Below are 7,895 nucleotides of genomic sequence, written 5' to 3' on the forward strand. Positions count from 1 at the left end.
AAAGATACCTTGTTTGCAACGTCTGGGATAGTGGCTAGTATATTTTAGGTACTGTTTGTCGAAAGGTTTCCTATGCAGCGCTGTCTTTAGCGCCCCATTGTCAATGGATATTGTTGTGTCGAGAACGTTTATGCGCTCAGTTGAGGATTCTGATGTGAATATTATTGTTGGATGAAAAGAGTTTAGAAATGATACGTATTTATCTAGACTGTCTTGACTATGTCCCCATATTATGAATATGTCGTCTATGTATCGCAGGTATGTGTGGGACGTGTCAGTGCAGCCCCCGATAGGAAATCTGTTTCTAGAATCCCCGTAAATATGTTCGCGTAGGTTGGTGCCAAAGGCGTACCCGTGCTTGTACCATGTATCTGTAGGCAGAGGGCTGTAGGCAGAGGGCTGTGCATTGTGTTTAGACAGCGTTTGTTTTATCGAAGATAAATCATCAGGGATTGGAATGTTGGTGCACATAGCCGTGATGTCTAGTGTAGCGAGAATTATGTAGTGGGGTCGTATACCTTTAATACTAATGTCCTTCATAATTCGCAGCAGGTGGGCCATATCTTGCACAAATGACGGAAGTGCTTTCGGCAAGTCACCAAGGAAGTGGTTAAGGAATGTGTAAATGCTCTCCGTAGGGGTGTTGTTTGATTCTATCGGGTGACCTAGGATAATAGCGGTGTGTATTTCAGTGGATGGAGTTTTATGAATTTTTTGAAGAAGGTAGAAACGCCCGGCAGTTTTGTCGCTTGGTTTAAGAAATTTGCATTCTGATGGTGTTATCGGTTCATCAGCCAAAAGTGATTTCAGCCTGTTGGTAACTGTGACTGTATCGGATAATGTCGGATCGTTATCTAGCTTACGGTAATGTTCTGGGTTGTTTAGTTGTCTTTAAGCCTCGTGCTTGTATTTTTCTACTGGCCAAATGACTATACTGCCACCCTTGTCTGCTTCCTTAAAAACAATGTCATTTCCGCAACTAAGATTTGAAATGATATGGCTCTCCGACGCAGTTACGTTTTTAGATCGCTTAGATATCTTGGATTGGCTCATAATTTCTTTACTGGCAGTTTTAAGTATAAGTCAAGTTCTATGGCTTGTTCTGGTTCAGGAATCCAAGTGGATTGGGCTCTAAGCGGTGTCTTCCCTGTGTCTGGTGTGTTGTTGAGTGCGAAAAAGTGTCTGATACGCATTCGTTGGGAAAATTCTGAGGCTCTTGTGAAGGTCCAATTCATTTATGTGTTGTTCGTGGGACAGAAGCCTGGGCCCTTGCTGTGTACGCCTATTTCTTTTTTATTGAATGTTTTTGAAGTGTCTACAACATTGGAGTGGCCTAATTTTGAGGAAGTTTTCATCACGTCTTGTACCTCTAAACTCGAGGTCCCTCTTGTCGGCGTGAGGTGGCTGTTTGCCTGGAAGGTACTAGTTTTTCATACGCACGACAAATAAATGGAATTGCCTACCTCTGTGATTGCTATGCTCAGGGAAAAAGGTGAAATAAAGCCTTGAGGATGAATTTTTTGCTGTGCGTAACTGAATTAGCACTGCATTACTTCATTTCTACGTAGGTATGGCACTTCTTGTTTTTGACGCATTACAATGCATCTTTTTCACTCGGCTGGTGCTCGTACCAGTCATCGAGTGCTATATATTCTTGTCTCTGCTGCTGAAGACATTATTGGACGTGCGTAATCACATCCGAATAAATAAAATAAAGCGCATTGGAGAACATAGCCTTGGGGCCACCAGCAAATCGACGCATTCCCGTTCATTGCCAGGGTAGTGTTCGCAAGGCAACGCCCTCGCTTCCAAACCCAGATATCGGTCCGTATTACCGCAGACGAAGCGGGGAGCAATAGTTTTCTTCGAACACGGACCACGGCCAGCAGCATATGGGGCTCTTCTGTCACAACACGTGTTGGCTACTACAGAAAGATCGCTTTGGTCACAGATCCCGCGAGAACACTTTGAGGGATGTGGCCTTGGAGGTGCAAATAAAGGTTGAAAAAAAAATCTGTGGCTATTTAGCTGCAAATGCGAGAGAAATGAGTAAGCCTTACGTCGCACCACTTCGAGGTCCCCGATCCATGATTCAAACCATGTTCACAAAATTGCGAAGTGTTGTTCTCGATCCACTTGACACACGTCCAGCCTCAGGAAGCGCTAAGTAATACACGGAAACTGTCTAGAGTGGCCAGTAGCGAGGCAATTTTGCATGCATTTTGCAGGCTTGTTTTACGCTCGGAATAACGCTTTTATGAAGCACGTATTGGGCAACAGAAAGCCGTATCGAGAGTTTTTTCATGTCACTCTTCAATTTTCTCATTGACACTATTTGTCTAAATATAACCTTTAGAACTTGAACAATTAATTATGGAGTCTTATCTAATTAGGAGGAATGGAAAAATAATTTGAGTATCCTCAAGTTACGGCATACAACATTACCTTCGTTCTTTACAGCGACGTGGCGTTCCCGTTTTTTAAAACTCTAGGTAAAGTTAGCAGGGACACCCTGTAAATGACGTGTGTCCCAGATAACGTTAGCTTTGCTCTATATATATATATATATATATATATATATATATATATATATATATATATATATATATATATATATATATATATATATATATATATATATATATATATATAAGAGAGAGAGAGAGAGAGAGAGAGCGAGAGAAATTTAAGAACACCGTGGAAGATACATATATAACAGCTATGGTGTTCCTGGTGTTCGATCATTAGAGGATGGACGATCGAACACCGTAGGTCACAAAATCGTAAATTGCACCCCGTTTTTAAACCGTTTTGTGCTGAACAACCTGGCTAAAGTTAGCTTTGCCAGCCTTTATATTTTGTCGCGTATGGTGTGAAGAAGACCAGGCTTAAGCGAAGCAGAGTTGACTGGAAGGCATTCTTCATGTGGCATCTCATTCTTCCATTTACGAGGACAGAGAGTTGGAGCCGCGCTTAACAAATTCGCAGCTGTATATATATATATATATATACGCACAAATAAACGACCAAGCACAAGCACGCACGCACACCCGCACGTGCGCGCGCTCACAAACAGGACGACGTGGCCTGACATTGACGAAAATCTTCAATAGTAGTCGTCGATGAAAACTAGATTTGTCAGCGGAATGACATGTACAGACGCATGGACAGAAAGATAGAAGATAAAAGGCAAATCGAATTTGGAGAATTTAAGGGCTGTCGGATTAAAAAACATTAGCTGGATTCCAGGTAGGGATCGATGCCTCCTTGCTTGAAGAAAAGGTGACCGTGTGATGCTCGGCATTGCATGACAATATGTATGCACCAAACGGGTTTTGTGAGCGCTCCGCATTGCTACGTGAGGCTCATACTAGGCTAGTTGGGAGTTTAGGCCAATGGGCACTTACTCAATTATGCCACTCACCGAAACTGGGGCATCGTAGCGAATCGTCGGCGCCGTGGCTTAGTTGGTTAAAGCGCCTGTCTAGTAAACAGGAGATCGTGAGTTCGAATCTCACCGGTCCCTTACTGTGCGTATCTTTTGTTTCTTTATTGTGTGCATTTACTTTATGCACAACATTCTACTTGCGCCTGCAATCATTTAGGCCGCCAGATAAATTGGCTTTATTTTTTTGCAATAGGTGTGTCACCGGCATTAACAATGGCGTTTTTGACACTGAAACAAAGACCACAGTTTTGAAGGAAAGAAAAAAGGAAGCTGCAGCTACCTTGAGCCCCGCTCCCCGAAGGCGTGGTCTGTCTGGCGTTGTAAATATGTCAGTTTGATTTCGGCGCCTAATGAAGCACTCCCATGTTGTCTCACATAGAAGGATACCTTAGGTTTTACAGGCAATCGGAAAGCGATACGTTTTATTAAAGGAAAGACAATGAGACAAATACACAAGAAAGTAGAGGCAGAAGCAGCGCTACCACGTCATGCCTGTGGCACAACTTGGCTATATTTTAAACGGCCACTCTTCATAAGATTGTTTCGATTAGGTGAGGAAACGTTCTATGCGCACGCTTATATTTCATTCACGATAATGACTAATCTATTTATTTATTTTTTTTGGCGACATCTTTTCAAAAAAAAAATTTAACTCAGCTTAGGTTCCATAGAGTCTGGGCATGTGGCAGCCACTTTCTGATCATGTTCGTCGAAATAGGACGATTTGATGCCTTCTAGTGCAAGCAAGACAAACGGTGTAAAACTCATGCTCGGACCAAAAATTCAGACCAATTTGTGTAAAGCTATGGAAGAAGAAGAAAGAGAGGGCGCTATAACGTAAAACTATCCGAAACTTATCTATTAGAATATTTCAATCCGCCCCCCCGCGATTGGTGAAACATTTTTTTCGACCACCACCAGTTCGCCTGTATGTCACGTGACGTCACAATAACTGCGATAGCTCCCCATCCGATATGACGTGAATATACATTTTTATACCTAGATGATTGGAAAGAAGAAAAGGAAAGTCGTTATTTATGACTCGAAGCATTTTTCGCCATTAGCCCTCGTCTATTGGTGAAAAGTTTTCGGGCGACTGCCACTTCACGAGCGTGTCACGCGGCGTCATAAAAGCGCGAGAACGCATAACGTGAAAGTGACGTGTACGCGTTCAAAATGCATAAATATGCCAAAGATTACTGAAATTTTCTCTGAATCACCGCAGGCTGCCCCGTTCCGAAAGGAATAAAAGATGGCTGCCGCCTATCGGTAATGCATAGGCTACTCGCACCTGTCTGAGAGCATGGGTTTATTGGCATGCAATAAAGCTTGTTGCGTGGCCTTGTAAGAATTTCAAGTACTTTCGGCACCTTTACGACCTGGCTCTGCGAACTCTTATTTGCTGAGGATCCGTGTTAGCGTCATTCTTAAGCTTCCGTTGCATGCCGCAATGATTTTCCACCAGCCACCGCAAGCTAAGTAAGTGAAAACGGACCAATCGCAGACGCAGGCACCACCGTCTTCATCCGGTCATCGATTGTACTGGCGCTGGCTGACTGGCACTGGAGGACTGGCTGGCTGGCCCTGGCACTGGAGTGCCCAGGCTCGGCCCCATCGAATGCCTCTTCACTTGACCATGTACCTCGCGTCTTCTCAGCCAAATAGGTAACGCAAGCCGCTCGGCGTAGGCATTGCTATTTGTTTTTAAAACAAAACAAAAGTGAGCTCCAAAAACGTGGAGAGTGTTTGATTGGTCTGCTCAGACAACCTGGAAGGTCACCGCCAGATGCTTGCGTCGGCGGTTACGCAAACTTGACGTTAGGAGATTGGAATAAAAACATATTGGAATAGGTTTATCGTTATAGATCACAAAATGTTTGCTTAAATGCACAAAAAGGTCCAATCTTAACTCAAGCGCGTACTATCTAACAGCGCGTGCCTAAAACCGGTATGGCTAGTTGCCTTCCAAAATCAGAAATATTGGCAGATCCCAGAGCTAGGAAAGCGGAAAAATTCGGGACGATCCTAATGACGGTGCAGTCTAAAAAACAGACCGCACGAAACATTATGGCCTCCAAGAAGACCTTGTCTTTCATCGACCTCAACCACTGTTAACTTGAATTTATTTATTCAGTTTAGACTTATCAAGCTTTTATTAATACCTTACATGCGCTTAACAAACCATTGATGAAGGGGTGACAACAATTACCTAACCCTTAAAGACGTGTGAACAAAACATATATAGAAAGGATCGATCTAGCAATATCTTTATTCGCCCAATGCAATGACATGGAACAACTTCCCAAAGCAGTCAATACAGAAAGTAAAAATACAATTACAACTGATATCATAAAGATGTACGCGTGGGTAGGTACTGGTAAAAAGTACACGAAGATGATTGCACCATGGCGAAGGCATACAAACGCGGAAATATCTATATGCACTGGGGAATTACTACAATGGAAGAGCAAAAAAGAAAGAAACAACTAAAAAGCAAGACAGGTAACAATTTCAGTCACCAAGCTAATTTGGCTCACTAACTATCGAGGTAATTGATGGACAGGTTCAGGTCAGACATTTTGCCGATGACTGCTTGCAGTTTAATGAAATTAGAGGCGCTCTTTATCAAGTTTTCTGAATACTAAAGTTCTCCACATACATATGCTGCCAAGTTTGAAAAATGTGAGTTAATGACAAAACAACGTTTTTTCATGAAAGTAACTAAAAAGAGCATCATTTCAGTTTTCCCTTAGAGCCTTTCATAACAGTTATCCAGCAGATGTTACCGAGTACAAATACCTATAAAAAAGTGGAATTATGAAAAATGTAATGGTGGAAGAGAACTTTCACACCTGCAATGGCTTGCTAGAAATCAAGCATTTTGACCGGGCAGGAGAATGGGCATAAGTTTCCCATGATGAAACCATAAATGAAGCAGTGCAAGGTGACATGGTTCGCGTTTCTTTTTTTTTTTTTCGAAGTCACACAAGCGCAGACCCAGAGTAGTTTCGAGGAATGACTAAGAAACTAGGAAGAAAAGAAATGGCCCGATAAAATGCACACGTACCTCTACCTTAAAAGCGACGACAGTGAAATTAGGACGTCAAGAAAGTTGGCAAACCAAGCACAAGTCAATTGAAAGTGTGACTAGACAACCGGAATACATTAGAAAAGGTAAGAGAAACGGAGGCTGTAAATTGGATGCAAAGGATGGAGACAAAAAAATATACCACTAAATTGCACAAGAACGGGGAGAAAGAACTGAGGAGGTAAAATACGTGTGATAAGGCGAAGGGCGGTTACTTGCTATTTGAGGCCAGAGATGACTGCCTGAGGAGAATAACGTAGCGTAAAGACTATGTGGCATAGGATGAGGCATGCGTGTGGTGCAGTAAAGTAAGAAACTACTCGGCAGATCGTAACAGAATGTCAAGATATTCACACAGCGAGACCCGTACGGAGGGCCCACCCTGTAGTAACATTAAGATTGAAAGAAAGCTGAATGATTACCTCCTCAGTGTTCGAGATAAGTAAGATACGATTACAATACGATTACAGTATTTGTGGAAAAAAATCAAAGGAAAGACTAATAGAAGCAGAGTCATTGCAAGTGTAATGGTAAAATATATTAACAGAAGATGTAAATACAAAATATGAGGTGTATATCTAACAGGCAAACGGGATGAGAGCCTGTTTTAACCAAGTAGGCTAGGAGACTATTTGTCACCGTCCCGTTTTAAAGGAAATGGCAAAAAACATAATCGTCACCGTTGTAGGTGGCACATTATTGAACACACTGAGATGGAACTCAAATTTCTAATATTTGCACGAACCCGTTGCGTTCAGCGGGCCTTCCGAGACACAAATAAAACCTGAACATGCAGAACTAAAATTATCAGACTATACGTTCATTATTCGGCCGAAGCTCAAGTACCCCTTCATACAGAAGATAGCCCTTTGGCCAGCAGCAAATCGATCCATTCCCGTTCCTTGCATCGGTAGCGTTTGTAAGGTGACGCGCTTGCTTCCAAACAGAGATCTCGGTCCGTGTAAATGCCGACAATGTGGGGAGCAATATTTTTCTCCGAAGACGGATCTTGGCCAGCGGCATAGGGGGCTCTTCTGTCAAACACGTGTTGAATACTCAATAAAGGTTGCTTTGGTCGCATATCCTTCGACGACGCTTTGAGGGATGTGGCCTTGGAGGTGGAAAGAAAGCTGGAAAATAATCTGTGGCTACTTAGCCGTAAATGCGTGCAGAAATGCGTCAACTCAATTCCGAAACCTCTTGGAGGTCCCAGATCGATGATTTAAATCGCGTTCACGAAATTGCAAAATGCTATTCTGGACTCACTCGCGAGATGTCCTATCTCTTCGAGGAGCTAAGTAATACATGGAAACTGCCTCGAACGACCAGCAGAGGGGCAATTTTGTGTGTATTTGCGGG

The 7,895-nt window shown here is 42.7% G+C and overlaps 1 non-coding gene across 1 annotated transcript; it reads left to right on the forward strand.

Moving 5' to 3' along the window:
- The first annotated feature begins 3,452 nt into the window (after positions 1–3,452).
- Positions 3,453–3,526, forward strand: TRNAT-AGU (transfer RNA threonine (anticodon AGU)). Its single transcript has one exon. It is a non-coding gene; the product is annotated as a tRNA-Thr (tRNA).
- Positions 3,527–7,895: the final 4,369 nt, after the last annotated feature.

This window comes from Dermacentor variabilis, chromosome 6 (assembly GCF_050947875.1).
Source record: "Dermacentor variabilis isolate Ectoservices chromosome 6, ASM5094787v1, whole genome shotgun sequence".
Lineage (NCBI taxonomy): Eukaryota > Metazoa > Arthropoda > Arachnida > Ixodida > Ixodidae > Dermacentor > Dermacentor variabilis.